The sequence below is a fragment of the Copadichromis virginalis genome, linkage group LG16 (assembly GCF_057382275.1).
Source record: "Copadichromis virginalis isolate Kocher_CV1m ecotype Utaka linkage group LG16, C_Virginalis_male_GT1.1, whole genome shotgun sequence".
Taxonomy (NCBI): Eukaryota; Metazoa; Chordata; class Actinopteri; order Cichliformes; family Cichlidae; genus Copadichromis; species Copadichromis virginalis.
Window position 1 is genome coordinate 33,538,349 of NC_140633.1, and position 18,890 is coordinate 33,557,238.

At 38.7% G+C, this 18,890-nt stretch overlaps 1 protein-coding gene and 1 pseudogene across 2 annotated transcripts in view; both read left to right on the top strand.

Moving 5' to 3' along the window:
* Positions 1-18,890, top strand: part of dpp10 (dipeptidyl-peptidase 10 (non-functional)) — a 251,290-nt gene that overhangs the window by 19,869 nt on the left and 212,531 nt on the right. The gene's annotated exons all lie outside the window — the stretch shown is intronic.
* On the top strand, positions 11,672-15,576 carry LOC146691169 (sterile alpha motif domain-containing protein 3-like; annotated as a pseudogene). The gene is made up of 8 exons (XR_014915551.1): positions 11,672-11,816; positions 12,754-12,949; positions 13,119-13,277; positions 13,436-13,523; positions 14,340-14,546; positions 14,812-14,982; positions 15,114-15,193; positions 15,298-15,576. The product of XR_014915551.1 is annotated as a sterile alpha motif domain-containing protein 3-like (transcript).

Consider the following 18,890-nt stretch of genomic DNA (forward strand, 5'->3'; position numbering starts at 1 on the left):
CTTATTAGATTAAGTTTAGTCTGTGTCATTGGTATCAAGAGCAAAAAGCCAACACAAAACCAACCAAATATATGTGCTTCAGTCTCACTTGCAAACCACCAAATGTTTTCTCATTTACAAAGAAATGAACTTTTCATGGTAAAGAGACAGAAATCAACCAAAAATCCAGAAAAAATGGATTTTTATACATCCATTTGTATGTCACTGAGTGAAATAAATATTTTATCCTGTAAAACAGGGGTGGGGGAACTCCAGGCCTCAAGGGCCGGTGTCCTGCAGGTTTTAGATGCGTCATTGATCCAACACAGCTGATTCAAATGGCTAAATTACCTCCTAAACATGTCTTGAAGTTCTCCAGAGGCCTGGTAAGGAACTAATCGTTTGGTTTACGTGTGTTGACCCAGGGTGATATCTAAAACCTGCATGACACCGGTCCTTGAGGTCTGGAGTTCCCCCACGCCTGCACTAAAATATAACTTAGTACTTGGTGGAGAAACCCTTGTTGCATGAAGTTTGAGACTGATTTCTTACTGATTTCTAAATAATCACATGAACACTTGTCACCATCAGCCTCTTGCGGTGAGTCTGTGGGAGCCAGAATTCTGGCTGGGTTGTAGGGGATCAAATACTTTTTTCACTCAATTACATTTTTATGACTTTTATGTAATGTGATTTCTTTATCTGGATTCTCCTTTAAAATGAAACTACCATAAAAATGAGAGACGATTCATTTCGTTGTAGGTAAGCAAACTTACAATTCCAGCAAGGCATCAAATAATTATTTCTCTCACTTTATATTCTATATATTTAGTGGAGGGCAAGTGCCTTTGTAAAACTGATCTGCACATAATGAAAATCCTGCTGTATTCATTCAGAAGTAAAATCAGTGACTGACCATAAACTCAGATAAGGTTCTGGTGGTGCCATAGATGGATATAGGTAGAGGATCATTTACTTCAACCTTTGTGAGAAAGAATAGAAATTTTAGAGACTTCAATATTGGCTCCATTTTTGTGCCAAAAATATAACACGTAAATCCCACCTAAATGAATGAAGTGACATTGAAACAATATCCTGGAATTTCACTCGTGAAAACTGGAGCACAGATTTCGTGGACAAAAAACCAAACCAAACCCCGAGTCCATGACACCTGTAGGCCTTTTCAGGTATAACTTGCTAGACACAAACTCTCAGCATTTGTTGAGTTCAGTTAGCTTCAGATCTTTGTACTAAAGCCTCCACCAACTGAGCATGAGACTTTTAAGGTTAACATTCAGACTTTTTTATTTATTGGCTTTTTATGTAGTTCTTTTTACATTTCTTTGTGAAGCTGTCACTTAATTATCACTTCAGACTGGCAGCATTGAAGGCTGTCAGAACAGAAGAAGTCACTCATGTCTATTGGGGACTAGATAATCACTTCTCTTCCTCATGTACAAACAACACAATTCCCCAGAAAGTGAGCCAGTTCACGATGTAACAGGATTTAATGGTGGCAATAATCTCTTGCAGGGAAATCTGACAGGTGGTGCAATTTCCCAGGCCTTTGCTGTTCTTCTAATCTGGCCTCTAATCCCTTAGCATGCTCATAGCCCGACTTGGAATGACAGGCTACTCGGAAAATTATTTACTTGGAAAGAGATTATTTGGTGCGCTGAAAGGTGATGCAAGTTTAGCCGGGGATTGTTTTTGCCAGCGTGCATCTCCAGGATGTTTTGGGGGCTGACAGGGACACAACACCAGCTCTTCATTGGTATTCTGGAGGTGCTCTGCCTGTCTTGCTGTACTATACAATACATAGACTTTGTGACAAAGTTGATGAAGCATGCATTTTCATCACAGTGCCAGGGCAGAGCACCGACAGTGGCGATGGGAGCATTAAGCAGCAGTGAAGAAGGAAGTTTGGGAGGACATAAGCAGTGCAGAGTTATGCAATGTGTGTAAGATAGAGTGTAGAAACCATGTGTGTGTTTGCTTGTGTTTGTGTACTGCTGTATTTCTATATAATGAATCTGTGCATGGCATTTTGGGTGTAGCGTGCAGTATTTCTACCCATGTATTCACACATACTGTCCTCTGGAGTCAAGCTGAGTAGGAGGATTGGCCAGTTGTTTATATAATAAGCATTTTACTCTCATTACTTGTTAGAAATGAGTTATCACTTGGCCTAGAGTAAGCAGCTTACATAGGTCTAATCATACTACAAGAACTTATGGAATCAGATAATGTAGGTAAAAACCATGAATAATGTGAATAATGTGTAGGCTGTGTAGTATATATAACTGTCATGTCATTACTCGACTGGAGCCCTGAGTAACTGCCTACAGTGAATGAATGCAGATACCAACCTTACAGAAATGAAAGCCGCTGGTACTAATGCTGCTACTATTAGCTACATTCTGACTATTTCCTACTCCAATGTTACATGATTGGCCTAAATTTAATCAAATATTAAATCAAATGCAAAATTACTTTCTAGGAACCCCTCTTCTACCATAGATAATTGCTGGAGGATCCAATGATGACGCGGATACAGAGTATTTATAAAAAATAAAATGCGGGTGTTACTGTCTTTTGCCACAACTTTTGAAAGGCCAACGGTGCACCCAGCTTTGACCATGTTGGATGGTTCACCTTTATTTATGTTAATGTTAATCCGTGAGAGACTGCAGTCCCCATCTCTCACAGTTCGCTAAATGCAGCTACCTGTTCCAAAAGTAAAGACTGCCTGGTGGGGTCATCGGTGCTGCAGTGCACTGCTATTATACACTTATCTGTATAATTGTATCATCTGGTATATATAAACAATTTAGTGTGATATACACAGCCAGAGGAGACTGTTATCTGCGATGTCTGCTCCAGATACCACAACTTCTCCTTTCAATGTTTGACCTTGGCTGAGAATGTGTACATTTAACATTTTTCTCAGCATAACAAGGGACCCAACTTCTAATATCCAGCGCTGTGTATATACTTTTTTTTTTATTACTGGACTTTACTATAGGAACTTTGGACAGTTTAAAAAACGCTTATTCCTAAGGGTATTTTAAATTGTATTATTTTATGCCCTTATTTATAACCCATATTTATCTTATACCATGCTCTGATGCTACCCAGTCTCTGAAACAAGTCGTTCATCCTCCCTAAGCCAGCTTTCTTCTGATGGGCTGCCCCCATGAGATAATTCAATAAGTAAAAATAAGTAAAGAGAGCCCCCCTCTACTGTATACAGAGAAAAAGTCTGAAGCTAAATAAACTAAAACTGAAACCTGAGCTTTTTACTGACAGGGATTACTTATACATACACAGATATCATTATTTGAATGTTACTGTGATTATCCATCTCTCTAACAGTATGCTGACACACTAGCTTTAGACCCCAAACACGCTACACATCGCAAATCTCTCACATCTCAAAGCACCGCCGTCACTCCTAAAACTCCCCCCTCCCTAGAAACTAAATGCCATGTTGCCATATAATTTTTTTGATTGGTCCACATGGTACATTTTTGCACCAATGGGAAACGGGAGGGAGGAGGAGTTTGGGTTTTGTTTTTGCTCGCAGGCGGAGAGTGCTTTTGAGCGCTTTCCTTATAAAACGCCGTTTTTACCGTTTCTTCCCACAGTAAATATAAACAACGAAAGTATTCGGGAAAAGACCCAAACATTGCATATATTTTTATAATAACTCTGGTTTTACGTGGCCTATCAACACAATTTAAAAACTGGTATAAAGTCCGCACTTTTTCCGTCAATTGTCCTACTCACATCTCCAATGGTTGTACGCGTTGTCATTAACGTGGCTTCACTCCACATCAGCCGCTTTGTTAGCTAAAACGCCAGTGTCGGCACATAAGGACGCTGTCATAGTCTTTCAACGACGTTGATTAGCTGCGTATATACGAATGTGAATCGCATCATTGGCTGGACTATGGGATAAGGTGGCATCGTTCTAATCCCATACTGGAGCAGCCAGTCACTTACTGACTAACACTGCAAAACAGAATTGTTAACGTATTTCAGGGATTACACCACTGATCTACAGATTAGTAAACTACCAGCTCTACATATTGAAGTACAGCATCCTGTTGCTACTTTGCCATGGTGTGCACCAATGAATGCTAAAGGAGCGTGAATCACTGAACCCATGGCACCATTCTCCTTTCTTTATGCATCCCCCAGGGATCTTGTGGGTGCACTGGGGGTGCAGTTGGGTTTTGTGTGGGAGAAGCCCACCCTGTGAAACCTTGCAAACCCTGGTCTTAACTGCACCTCATGTAGGCAATTAATATGTGTAGATCAATTAATAGTTCATGAATCTGATTAGGTACTCTGTCGTTTAGCCTACTAAGCTCTAAGACTAATGAAAAACGCTCGAGGCATGTTTTAATACACCGCTATGTGTGGTGATATTTTTTTAGTGTGAAGGATGCCTTCTCGCTGTGTTTTCAGTTGATGTGGTTTAGAAGGATCAAATGACTCTTTCCTGTTGGTAAGCTCTTCAAGTGACGCTCTCCTCTAGTGCAAAGCTGCTGCACATTTGTCTCTGGCAAAGACACAGTGGGACTGCTTTGGTGGAGAAATGATACCGTGATGATTAAATAGCTGACTGCTGAGCTGGGTTCAGTAGTGATGGCAAGCTGCGGCCTGTCTCCCACAACCCATAATTAAACCATCTGAAGAGGCGCAAAGTATAGTGATTATTTGTAGTTGGTTTATGGCACATTCAGCTGGTGCCTGCAATACTTTCTTTATCTTGTCATGTTCCCTCGTCCCCTTAAATAAGCCTCGTTCGTTACACCCAGTTTGCCCTGTGAGGAGCTCTGTTAAAGGGCTGCACTTTTCCCACAGCTTGTGCTGGGTGGCTCAGGGCTCCATCTGCAGAATTCATCCACGGCAACAAAAACACATTCTTTGCTTTTTTGAACCACTTTCAATAATAAAAGAGAGGAGCTAGAAAGACCTCAAGTTTAAGAGAAAGTAAAAAAAAAAGTGATTTACATGTAAAGTCTGTAATATTTTTCTTTTCAGTCTGCGAATATAAACTGTAGAGAAATGGAAAGGTTTTAATGGCAGCCTTGATTTTTTTGTACCTTTTGCACTTGTAGGGCTGAACAGTAGATGAGCATGTTTGAAGAAAGAGCAGAAATATGCTTGTTGAATAGTAGTGAAGTTCAGAAAGTCAGTTTTTTTTCTCTTCCTTTTTAGTCAATAAGCTCGTTGACCTCTAAGTGTTCCCTAGTATTCTGCTTTATAGAGGAAAGATAAGATGGGTTTTGCACCGTTAGCCAGAATTTTGATTTCAAGGTTTTTGTCACGATGCCATTGTAGCTCCGCTTTAACAAAAGTAAAGGGGCCACTTCACACTTGTGTCTGACTGAAATGTAGGTTAAGAGATCAGTCAAGTCTTAAGAATTGTCAACTTGTCTCAGTTATTATTAGCCAAGTTAGCTGCAGAAAACAAAAGCATATTTACTTGACTTTATACACCTAGAATAGGAAATACAACTAATACTGCCAGTGCTTCTTTTGAACACAGTTGTGTGCGTTTTGTGGCTCTGGAGGGGCTTTCTCATATCTAAAAAGAAGCCTGGCGATGTTGTTGTGTAACTGAAAGCTTCCTACAAAACTCAAAAGCTATCGGCACGAACAGAGGGATGGATAAAATTAAATTAAATAGACATGCAGTTATATACCGCTCTAAATTTGGTGGCTGCAATCAAACAAGCACATGTTTATAGTGATGAGTCTTCCAACCTGAACCACCCTGAATACTAAAGAGCTAGAAACACAAACAGCACGTCTTTAAAGAAGCACTCATGACAGTTAATAAACATGTACGACGTTGCAATTTACAGCATTTATTATAGCAGCTAAAAATAATTTTCATAATAGTTCACAGTTTTTGCCCAAATGATATTTGGAGGAAATTATAAGACAATAATCCAGTTTATACTGTAGCACATGCAAACAATAATTTATGTTTTGGTTCCTGGTGCTGTTGCATGGTGTATTTAAGTAAGTAAAGTAAAGTAAAGTAAGTAAAACTTTATTTATATAGCACCTTTCAAGATAAAAATCACAAAGTGCTTCACAGAAGCTAAAACCTAAAAATAAAAATCAACCAAAAGCAAGTTTAAAAAGATGGGTTTTTAGCTGTTTTTTAAAAGCGACCACTGAGTCCACAGATCTCAGGCTCAAAGGGAGAGAGTTCCACAATCTGGGGGCCACAGTTCCAAAAGCTTTGTCGCCTTTTGTTTTCAGCCTCGTGTGTTGGACAGCAAGCAAGCCCTGGTCACATGACCTCAGGGACCTGCTGGGAATGTATGGATGTAAAAGTTCACTTATATATGTTGGTGCTTGTCCATGCAGAGCCCTGAAAGTCAAGGTCAAAACCTTAAACTGGATTCTGAATTTAACGGGGAGCCAGTACAGCTGAATCAGCAGGGGTGTGACATGGGAAAACTTGGAGGACTTGGTCAGAAGCTTTGCAGCAGCGTTCTGAACAACTTGCAGACGCTCCAAAGAGGCTTTACATAAACAAGTAAACAAAGAATTACAATAGTCCAGACGAGATAAAACAAATGCATGAATGACAATTTCTAATTCGGAGCGCGATACAATGGGACTCAGCTTAGCAATGTTTCTCAAGTGATAAAAACAGGAGCGAACCAAAGATTTTACATGGGCATCCAAAGTCAGAGCTGAGTCAATACTAACACCAAGGCTCCTGATAGACGGTTTTGCAAATGTAGCAAGTGGACCCAAGTAACACTAGGTACAAAATTTTTAGGAGCACAAACAAGAACTTCAGTCTTCTCCTCATTTAGTTGAAGAAAGTTTCCAGCCATCCAACATCTAATGGAGTCTATGCACTTGTGCAAAATCTGTAGCTTGGAAACATCATGGGGCTTAAAGGAGATATATAACTGAATATCATCTGCATAGCAGTGATACGAAATGTCCTTAAATGTGCTCAATAAGTGTTGAAGAGGAAGTAAATACAGTACGAACAATAAAGGCCCCAAAACTGAACCTTGTGGCACACCATAGGCAAGAAAAGTAGAAGAGGAACTGTACTTAGAGGTAGCCACAGAAAAGGCTCGTTCATGCAAATAGGATTCAAACCAGTCCAAAGCAGCCCCTGATATACCCACCCAGTCTCTCAGTCTATCTAGCAGAATATGATGGTCCACAGTATCAAAGGCGGAGGTCAGATCCAACATCAACAGAATGGAGCATTCTCCTGCATCACATCTCATCAAAATGTCGTTGGAGACTCTAAGAAGTGTAGTTTCAGTAGAGTGAGCTCTACGAAAGCCAGATTGGAATTTATCCAGAATGCTGTATTCATCTAGAACAGCTATAAGCTGCTTAGCCACAACCTTTTCTAAAATCTTAGAAATGAACGGTAATTTTGAAATCGGTCTATAGCTACTGAGAAGAGAAGCATAAAGCTTAGGTTTTTTTTTTAACAGTGGGTGAATAACAGCATTCTTACAATAAACAGGGACCTGGCCAGAAACCAGTGAGGTATTGATAATTGTGAGCACACAGGGACCAATAGACTGAAAGACATTTTTAAACAAAGATCCAGGTAAAATATCAAGAGAGCAGGAGGATGCTTTCATTGAATTAACTAACTTGACCAGCTCAGGTAAGGACACAGGTAAAAATCTTTCTAAAATTACAGGCCTAGCTTGAGTTGGAGCAGACAAGAGAGACACAGAAGGAGAGATATTGTTCCTCACGTTACTGACTTTTTCAACGAAGAAAGAAAGAAATTTTTCACAATCTTCATTTGATGAAATTGGGACAGCATGTGGAGCAGGAGCAACAATATCGCTAATTGTGTCGAATAGTACCTTAGGGTTACCTCTGCTCTTAGACACTAAGTCTGAGAAATAGGCCGCCCTCGCATCTCGAACTGAAGTGTTGAAAGTGACTAAAAGGTCCTTTAAATGAAGAAGATGGACATGCAAACGCGTGTTCCTCCATAAACGCTCAACCTTACGGCAGCAACGCTTTAAGAAGCGAATGCTGTCATTTATCCAGGGAGACGACTTTGAAACCGGAGCTAGTCTAACTTTGACAGGACAAACATTGTCTAAAATACAAAGACAATGATTATTAAAAAGATTTGTTAAAAAATGAACATCTTTATAAGGAGATAAAACTAAATTAAAAGCATCGGAAAATTTAACAGCACTAGAGGAAGTTAAGATGCGAGAGCTAACCACATGTCGAATAGGAGAGAGTCTATCATTAGTTTGGTTTGCTGAGGGCACTGTACTGCTGAAACTGCCCTACATTGTTTATTTACCATACTATTCTTATAGTTGACTGTATGTCAAAGGTGGACACAGTCACACAGCATCACCCAGTATTTTGTGGACAACTGATTTTATGTCTTGAGTTTTGCATTTTCTTTGTTTTTGGAACTAGAAGTGACCAATCCACTCTCTTCTCAATACATTAGAAACGGATGAGTAATAAAAGAGTTGCTGCTAAGGGGGGGTTACCTTTGTCCCTGAGGTTACCTTATGAAATCCCTGAATTCTCCACAGCCAAAATGACACTCGGTGTACAGGCTCATTTTCGGCTTCACACAGGCACACTTGCAGAAATAACCAAATAATTAAGCTTATGTCACATATCCCTCAGTGCTACAATGATTCAAAAACTTTAATCTGCACTTACTGAGAAACACAACTGAATTGTATTATGGGAAATGGAAATCCATGTGGATTAAAAATCTGAATATGTAGCTGCCTCTACTGCTTCAGCTTCCATCATTCTTATAATGATCTGTCTCTCACAAGCTGCCCACCTCCATGAAAGTTCAATATAAAGTCAGTGGAAAATTTCTTTATTATGAACAGCTTACATGGCTCACTGTACCTCAATAAAAAATGGCCAAAATGAGTCTTGAGACAGCTCTGTGGCTGACTCCTTGCCTCCAGGTATTCCCTTCTGCTGCATTAGTGGCTGTATCTGAATTCTGCTTCCTCATTGTGGACAAAACCAAAAGATTTTTATGGTTTGAAGTCTTTGGAGATGTCCTACATCACACTGTAAAGAAATATAGAATCCTTTCACATGCAATCTTTATATTAGTGCTGAGACATAAAATCACTGTAGGATAGTGAAAGATAGGTAACAAAAGAAGACCTGTTACTTCCGAGCAAACGTGGAGATTTGAAAATAACAGAGTTAAAAATAAACAGGGAAACAAACGTGTTTTTTGCAATCACTCTGAGTAAAAATGAAATAAATTTGAGTGTGGCTGTTTTGGTAGTTACTGTGATTCAGTCCCATAAACACACACGCAAATATTAACTTTACTCTCACCTACTCATTCACACTCAGGCCGCTGTGAATAAAACTCACACTTAAAAACTCAGACACAGTCACACAGACACACGTGTGACTGAAATCTGGTGATATATAGTTGCCAAGGCGCTGACTTATTTATTTATATTCTCTCTAGATAGCTGATCATAAACCAAAAAATCCTAGAGAGGGGAGCGAGGTTGTAGAGAAGCAGCTTGATAAATGGTTGGGTGAAAAAAATGGACACTTGATAGGCCACTGTGATGGGAGAGACACGGATACTGGCCAGAAAATAATAACCCCTCCCTCAGCTGTGAGATAACACCTCAATCTGTCTCTTAAAGCAGGGGAGAAAAACGGAGCGATAATTCCATTAGGGGGCACAACCAATTCTTTTCAATATCTTTAGACAATAAGTGTGCTCTCGCGTCCCCTTCTCCGAATGTCAATTGTATCTGTTGTTGCTGCTGCTCGGGCCGCCAGTCAATATGTAAACCTGGCAGAGATGGATCGGTCGCCAATAATCAGTTTCCTCTGGGATTTGCTGATTACCAATCCTAGAAAATTGAATACAGAGAGCAGACAGAGGTGCAAAAATGCATTTTCCATTGCTTTGAGCCTGGGATGAAGCAGAAAACAGATGCATTTGTTGGACGTTGCAAAAAGCTGCTCTGTGTCCTGCCTGAATGAAAGGAATGAGGAGCTTAATGGGCTTCCTATTGCTTCTCATTGAGGTGAATGCTGTTCAGTTGTCCCTCATTCTGTGCATATTAAGAGAACTGCTGCTGACATCAACTCTATTAAATACAAACCCCCTTCTTCCTGAACTGCGTGTGCTTTGAATATCCGATCCAATCAAGGCACCCTGTGCAATTTCGTTTTTGTGTTCAGAATTATTTATGTGAGCTGCACGAATAACCAAAGGTGATGGTTAGAGTCTCACACACAGTAAGCAAGCCTTCAGCATCCTTTCAGACGGGATAAATGTAGAATGAATTCAGTGTGCATTGGTTAGGATGCTCTACTGCACATATACACCGCGGCAACGTCTCGGGAGAGCAGCAGCTTGTCACGTCTCGGGTGTTAGAAGATCTTTGTTGCTGTTCTGTCTGTGAGAAACTTGCATGACGGAATCTGGATCGTCCTCAGTGAAAGCTGTTGTTTTATGTGAACACCCTGCTTGTGCATTTCCTTCTTCTTGCCAGCAGAAGTCACCATTGCTCTGCCTAAAAGAGAAGAAGTTTTGCCCTTCAAAAGCAGCTCCTGTTCAAAGTAGAGTTGGCTTGATGAACTCTCTACCAGATGGGAAAGCACAGTGTTCTCATCAGCAGGCATTTCTGAATAACCTTCACAAATCAGAGCCATTATTTTACCCATTCAGAATTCCATTAAAAAAATAATAAAGATGATATTATAGACGGACATGCAGGAAACTGAAGGGGGAAATACAGGACATAAAAAAAGTTTAAGACCACTTGAAAAATGCCAAAAAATAATTTTGCACTTGGATCTTAACAAGGTTCCAAGTAGAGCTTCAACATGCAACAAGAGGGAATGGGAGTGAGATAAAACGTTTTTTGAGCATGCAATTTATTGAAAACAATGCTTAAGCTGACACAGGCTTCATGTGGGCTTAAACTTTTGTTCAGGACTGAAATTTGCCTTACAGTGATTACCCTTTATTTAAAATGTGGTTGCCACAATTTTTGATCTTTTCACCTTACACAGTCAGAAATAGGGGTACGGAAGGGGTACATTACTGTGCCCCAAGGTACAAAAATGACATTAATACAGTCTAAGGACAAATATTGGACCTCGGGGTAACTATCTGTACCTTTTTTAGCGTCTGAAAGGTACATACATGTTCCTTAATTGTGAAAAGTACTTATTTGTACCCATTCTTTCAAAAGATAAAGTACAGGTTGATTAAGCTCTTTTTGATTAGAGGTTGTTTTTTTTTTTATTCTTTTTGACAGTAATTTATTTGCAACTGTATTGATATAAGCATATATTTTAGTGTTTTTATTTTTTATTATTTTCATTGCTGTTGCTGTTTTTGTATTCCCTGAACCCCCCCCCCCCCCCACCCCCCCTTATTTTTAAGCTGCTTTAAGAACAATGAATTTATTTGAAAGAAAAAAAAGTAAAAATGCATTTAAAAAATTTTTTAAGAGAGTGTTTTTTTTTAAGTATAACTATTTGGATGAATTGCAAAAAAGCACCCTTATTGAACTCGGAGTGCGAGTTGAGCCCATCCGCACAACATCAAAAAAAAAGTAGAAGAAGAAACTCAACGAATAGCTGGTGGATTCTAGAATTTTCTGTAAATGCAGCAGGTGCCATTTTGTTTTATCAACGGAGGGAGATGGATTACGAACTTGCAAGTCCTGGTGTGCTCTGTTCACTTTCAACCGAGGAACTCTTAACAAAAATACAAGAGTGGGGCTTAGATGTCACCGAAGCTGAAGCTCAGCATTTCAGAGGTAAGTTTTATTTAAAGAAAAATGTAGCGTAATTACTAATTATTGGTTTAGCCTAGCTTAACGTATATTAGCAATTTAGCTAGTTTCGGCACTCTCTTAGCTCAAATTATGTCTTTTTACAAACGTTTTTACAAACGTTTCATGTGTAAAGTTGAGGTCACAGTTCTGAAAAATGTGTACACATAGTATTTGTATAAGTTTGAACTTATATATGTGGTTCGGCCACAGTCTATGGGTTCGGTAACCCCTGCGCAGCGGAACGGCGCGAAATTTGATTCCCTGGTAGCTGAATGCAGTTTACCGTTAGTGTATTAATGGTTTAATAAAATCACGTTTTTACATCCATTCCAAGGCCATCAACACACATGGGCGGCTGAATATAACGTCTAAAGGAAATATCTTAACACCGCACTTGTTTAAAATATAACAAGGGTGTCGCAGCTGGGGTTTGATAGTCCCGTTTTCAGCAATGTGGGAACTTTTTCAGCATGTAATCTGAGCTTGTAATACGGTCCTGCGGGTGTTATCGCTATAAGTAATCGGTCTGAAAGAACAGACGGCAGAAACTGTCGGAAATCTGGAGAAAGGAGTCACCTTAGTAGTGAATATTAACAAATTACAGCATTCTAGTCTTTTTTTTTCTTCCAAACTTGAAAGGGCACAAAAGCATGCTCAGACTCTGCTCTCCTGTGTCCAGTAGTCCCAAACAAACATCTAAATTTAAAAATGAAAACTTTGCATATCAAGAGGATTCACTCTAAAGATTTGCTTTATTTAATTTAATTTACTGATTTTTTTAAATGAATATTTCTTTGAACTGAAAGAAGTTGTACAAAAGGTTTTAATGTGTGTGATATACGGTTTTTACCCATGTAAAAATGTGGTGATAAATATTCTTACATGGAATTTAGAGTTTGTACTACCATTTATCTTGCAGACAATGAGGTTGATGGTGACACAGTTGACTGCGGTCTTACTGAGACTATGGTTGCATACCTTTTCCAAGGATCCTTCAAAAAGCAGGTTAAATTCAACCAATTTGTGTCAAGGATGAAGGAATCTTCAGTGACACTGACTCTACAGACTGTCTCTCCAGAAGACTGGCAACCATCTACTTCGTCAACTTCAATAAGGTATTTTCTTATTTATAATGAAGTTAGTATGTCTGAAACATACATGTTGGCTGTTATGCACTTTTAGGATTTAGTTAATATGATCATTGTTTCTACCATATGTATTGTTACTGTAGTGTTTTATACTTCAATTCATGCAATAAAAACAAACGCTTAACTGTTTTCACAGCAATGAAAATACTTTGAGACTACCAGCGTCTTTTGAAATTCCAAGATTTCCCAAAAATCTCCAACTAAAACTGGACAACAAAGAACCGTGCCATAAAAATCCAAGGGACAGACACACAATAATCAGAGTTCTATATGAAGCTGTGGCACAGTATACTATGTAAGTTAATCAGGGTAATGTTAGCTTGTTGCTTTAGAAAAAGCTGAATCTGTCATATTGAAAATAAACGCTACATTACTAAGAAACAATAACTGACACTTGATAAAGTTTGTTTGTCAGCAGTTGCTCTAACACTTATGTTTCTTCTGATATTACAGGTATCCCACAAATTCTGAATATGTGCAAGCTGTGAAGACGCTGGTAATGAAGTATCCTTTCCTCAAGGATCGTGAGGGAAATGGTTATGTAAGTTAAATTTAAAATTTGCATAAGGTTCCTTCAAGATTACAAAGTAAAAGTGAAGCTTTTTTCAATCTTGTTTTGTTAGTAAGACAATCTGTAGCCTCTCAGTAGATTTGTATGAAGTATGTTTACTGATTCTTTGTTGGGTGTATTTTGTGTAGATTGTTTTTACAGTAACTTATGTTTCTGTTCAACAAGCACACATGGCATATGTCTTTGAGACGTAAATTCAAATCAGAGCGGGCACCACTAGTCGACAGTGAGGCAGTGAGGCGTTGTAAGGAGAAGTTTGGTTCTACGAGGAGAGGGCAGCCTAATAAATGTCAATGAACAAGTCAGAGAAATGTTTGTCAGGTTGGTGTGAGGGACATCTTGAGCTATAAAATGTTCTTGCCTCTGTTATTACATCTAAAACTAAGGATTAGGGATGCAACTGTACCCCTTTTTTTTTCAAACCGAAACAATACCAATACTTGGATTAGAGCACTTGCTAATACAAAGTACCAGTGCTAATACTTCTACCTCACAAAATATTATTAATTAGAAGGCGCTAAAAGAGGGTGAACTAGATTTTTAAAAAAAAACAAAACATTTTAAATATGACTCCAAAACTAAAATTTCAAGTTAACAATTAAGATTTTATGTGAAATTATTTCAGAGTTTCCATATTTTAAATATTGGTTCATGGTATCGGTTAACTTTAACCGATACGAGTTCTTTGTGATGCACAGATCGTGTCAGCTCTAATTGTATATTTAGTCTTATGTTGGGTTTCTAATCTGTTTTGACTTTCTCTTCTCACTCTTGCTTTCTTTCAAGGGACCATGCGTCCAAGGAGAGGATTTATTATCCGTAGACGCCCACTTAAAGGTCTTACAGTGCCAATATCAGAAGATGCAACCAGATACGATGGTGGTTCATAACCGTGTGCAGCAAACGTTTGCTTGGCGGCAGAAAGAAATTGCAAATGGTATGCCTGTGGAGGATGTGTTGAAGAAGTACCCCTTCTTAGGGATGCCTACTGGTGTAAGTCAGAAAGCTGAATTGAACTTGGAAATAGCTGTCACATTTAACATGTTTATAGTAGTAAATTTTATTTGCCCTTGACCTTGTTTTCTTCATCTGTCCCTCTTTCCTTTTTTCGTATGTTCATGTAACTTCTTACAGTATTGTTGTTAAATTCTATAAAAAAAATAATTATGCAGCACCATACATAATTAATATCAACTTTAGATTATTTCATTTTCATACACTGTTATTTTGTACTGAAAATGAATTTTTTTACTTGTAGCTGTGCAACGAACTCGGGTGGATCCAACCAACAACGGGTAATGTAAGCCAGCGATTTCGTGAAGGGCTCTCATGTGTTGCAGCAAAGGTGATTGACCTTACACAAGGGAAAACCCCACTCTACCAGCTCTACCTTGATGCAAGAGAGGAGCTCTCACTGATGACCTACCGGGTATTTGCTTTTTTTTTTTTTTTTTTTTTTTTTAATACTTCAAGGCTTCCATTTTATATAATTTTTATAGGTAACTGGAAATGCCAGATAAAATGCATGGGTGATCTTGTGTTTTGTTGTTCTTTTGGCAGATCTTGACACAAGGGCTGCACTTTTATTCCTGCCATACGTCTTCAAGGAGAAACTGGATCTCTTTGTCATACTTGGAGAGGTGTGTGTATTAAAATATTTAGTCTATATAAAAGGAAAACAAATGTATCTTTTGTTAAGAGACTAATATATTGCTTTCCTCTACCTTCTCTTTTGACTTCAAAGGTTCATCCTAAAACCCCCTATCCAACTGTTCAGCTACTTCATGAAGACTGGAAACCAGTGTTCTCCAGAAGCGCTCCAAACATTGTGAAGTTGGATGGCAGTGAAGTGTGCAGAAGCTCGTGTATTTTTGAACGAATCATCTCTTCTTTCTGCTTGTATTTTGTCTTCAACCTTGCTTATCCAAAACATCTGAAGAACACCCTGATTTTTCTCCAAAAGTACATTGTGAAAATAGATGAGGGTGAGGACCGGCCTCTGCCAATTACAGTCACCAGATAAATCTTCTGTATTGACCACCATGCCTCAGCCATATCAGTGCTCCAAATGTGGCAGAAGAACCTTTAGTTTGACAAAGCTTATTCAGCACATAGGACTTATTCATTCCCATGATGCCAATTTTGATATAACCTGTGGACTCAGTGACTGCTGTTCTTCCTTCAAAAAATATGAATCTTTCAGACGACATGTGTATAGGAAACACAGAGAACAGGTGTTGTGTTAATATTGACACAATGTGGGTCTTTTGTGGAAAAATTCTCATTCCTCTGTTATATGACAACCATTTTCATTCATACAGTGTTAGAGTTGATAGTGAATGGACGTTGCTAAAACCTGGACAGGAAATTGATGTTGCAGCTTATGACACATACTCTGTTGATAACAGTTTGTATGTAACAGTTAAGCAATGTATTTAAGAAGGTAATAAATGTGACAAGTATTTTTGACTTTATCTTCAATTTTTCAAATCTTGAGAGGAAAAATATAGGAAATCTGTGTGTAGATACTGAACCTTTAGAAAGACATTTTTGTACTCCTTTTAAGGGTTCTTTTTTGTACTTTATACTAAGGGTACAATTTTGCCCTTTAAAGTACAGGTTTGACGTGTAAAAGGTACAAATTACAAGGGTACAAATCAGTACCCACAGTTTAGGGTACAGAACGGTACCTTAGAGGGTACCACCCCAGTGACAAGCCATTGTACCCCTATAGGTACATTTCTGTACTTTAATTTCTGAGTGTGTAGTCAGAAGCGAGATTCGCGGTGTTTTAATTTAGCTTTAATGTGGATGGCTGTCTCAGTATATTTGAAAATGGAAAAACACCTCTGTGAAGCCTGAAGTCCCCAAAATGGTGAAAATTGATGAAACAATTGTCAGTCCAAAACTGATAAAACAATTGAATTCATTTATTTATGACTTCCTTACACTGAAAGTGCTATCCATGTGACCATAGTTGAAGTGACACATAAATATAGAAAACATCCATGCATACAATTAGAATGCTGACTTTGAATTAAATTAGAAAAATAATCAAAAAATTAATGAAAAATTGGTTTGAGGGTCACACCTTAACCAGCAGTACAATAAAAATCTTCTGATAGTTCTGTGCAGACTCTGAACTTAACCATGAATTGATGCTACAAACAGATAAACTGTGACCGTGTGAGTTGAAGACAATGTTACAGATTTACTGTTAGATTTTCACAAATCACGTGTGTCAGATACAATATTATGTAATAATTTTATTTAAGGTTTGGTGTGCAACTCTTCTGCTTTCAGCTGCTGCTGTGGCTCCTGGTTACAGGAATTTAGGAAAAACTCCAGGAAAGAGTACAAAGAGCTGTAAGCAAGAAACACAAACGTGTTTGTTATATTTTATCATAAAAATTTGCTCTTTGAGAACCACTAACAGACTGATCTGTTAGAAGCTAAGCATTATGCTGAAAATATATCCTATGTGCAGAAAATTCTTCTTTCTTTTTAAATAAACGTATTTTTGGCACAAGATTCATTTAGACAGCGTGAGAGCAAAAAACTTTAGGTGATAGCACATGTCTAATGCCAGAACAGAAGTTGGCTATGCTGGTGAAACAGATCCCAAAATGTCACATTCTGGTCTTAACCTGTAAAGCCCGAACCATGAAATAATTGTTTTAATTTGTATTGTTTGTATCATTACATATTACTGGGTAAATTCCATTTTATCTAGAAGTTTACTGTTGGTTTGTGTCTCTGTAGAAAGAAGTGGCTTTAGAAAGATCTTTAATGCCTTCTTACCAAATAAGCTTTAAGTTCTATAGCAGCAGTGACTCACTGAAATGTTCCTTCTGAGGATGTCTGAATGTAGGGCAATGTCAGGTCTTTTTTTTTAATCTGCAAGAGGAAAGTGGAAGAAGAGGAAATGATGCCAAAATCAGAGATAGGAAAGCTAAGGGGGGCTCATGCTATAGACAGCAGGAGACGGTGAAACCAGAACAAGAAAATGTCACACTGCACATAGAAAGATAATAGCAAACTGCTCATGCAGTCATGGGATCACTCTGTGCACTATGGGGTCACAGCCGGTGCTTTTTTCATTGCTTCCAGGCCTTGCCGGGGTCTGACATATACACACATACAGGCATTTCTGCTGGCGTAAGCTCACACTGTCAGCATGGAGGATTTACTGTGAGCAGGCCTGGCTAACGAGAGGTCACGCAGAGACCCCTCCTCCTGGGTTCATCATTACTCCCGCCAGCCGCTGTCGAAAAATCGATTTTCAATTCTTTGACGGTGCGAGATTGAGGACTTTGCTTAATGCTTTTATGCAGTGTAACACTCAGCAAGTGATCCCATTTGGAAAATGTTTGGAGTCACCGTGTAGGGTGGTGTGATCAATGAACATAGCTATATGCGCCCCTCTGGTGATTAAAGTGCAAGCATCATTGCTTAGATCTTCACATGACCCCTCAGACTGCATCGCAAATACAAGATGAAGATGATCCATCTTCATTTACAGCCCCTCATATCTGACTGAGCTGTTGTCTGTTTATTCAATTGATCTGTTCATAATGTTATGAATTTATATAAGGCAGACCGCCTATCTGCATTCCCCGCGCTCAGATCTGCCTCTCATCTTTCACATATCAGTATAATCAGCAAGAACAACGCTGATATTGAGAGCCTTGACAGTAAAACAGCAGGGACTCCTTGGCATACTAAATCACACACAATATGAATACAAAACAATGCTCCGAGCCTCTTGTGATGCATGGATGTGCATAATTATACAACGCAGGATTTTTCTCTCAAGGCACTCCTTTGTTTGGAAATTGTCCTTCTTTCTGACATAGATGTTTTTTTAGTAAGTTGCCCCCAATATATTCTGTAAGAAATGGAGAAATGTGTATGATTTATTTCAAAGTGGCAGTGGAATGAATGTAAGGTTGGTATTATTGTATGCTACATGTTTTTTTTCATCAAATCCAATAGATAAAAACCAACTAATAATAATGTTTGTGTACCAAAGTCTAGATATAATATGTGCTTTTGCTCTGGGCCATAGAGCTCCATTGTCTCACATTAAAACTAATCAGAGAGCTCCAGTCCACACAGGGATATATGTTCCTCCATTACCACGAGCACACAGTGATGTCTATTTTCACTCGGCTCCACAAACACCATCCTGCTGCACTACGTATGTAAATTTGTAACAATACACCAAATCGGAGTTATTCCTCCATTAAAAATAGTCCCCAGACAAAATGCACTATTGCGTTCTGTTTTTTAATACCTATAGGTTGCAGGTATTTAATAAGCTCAGTGGAAAGACTC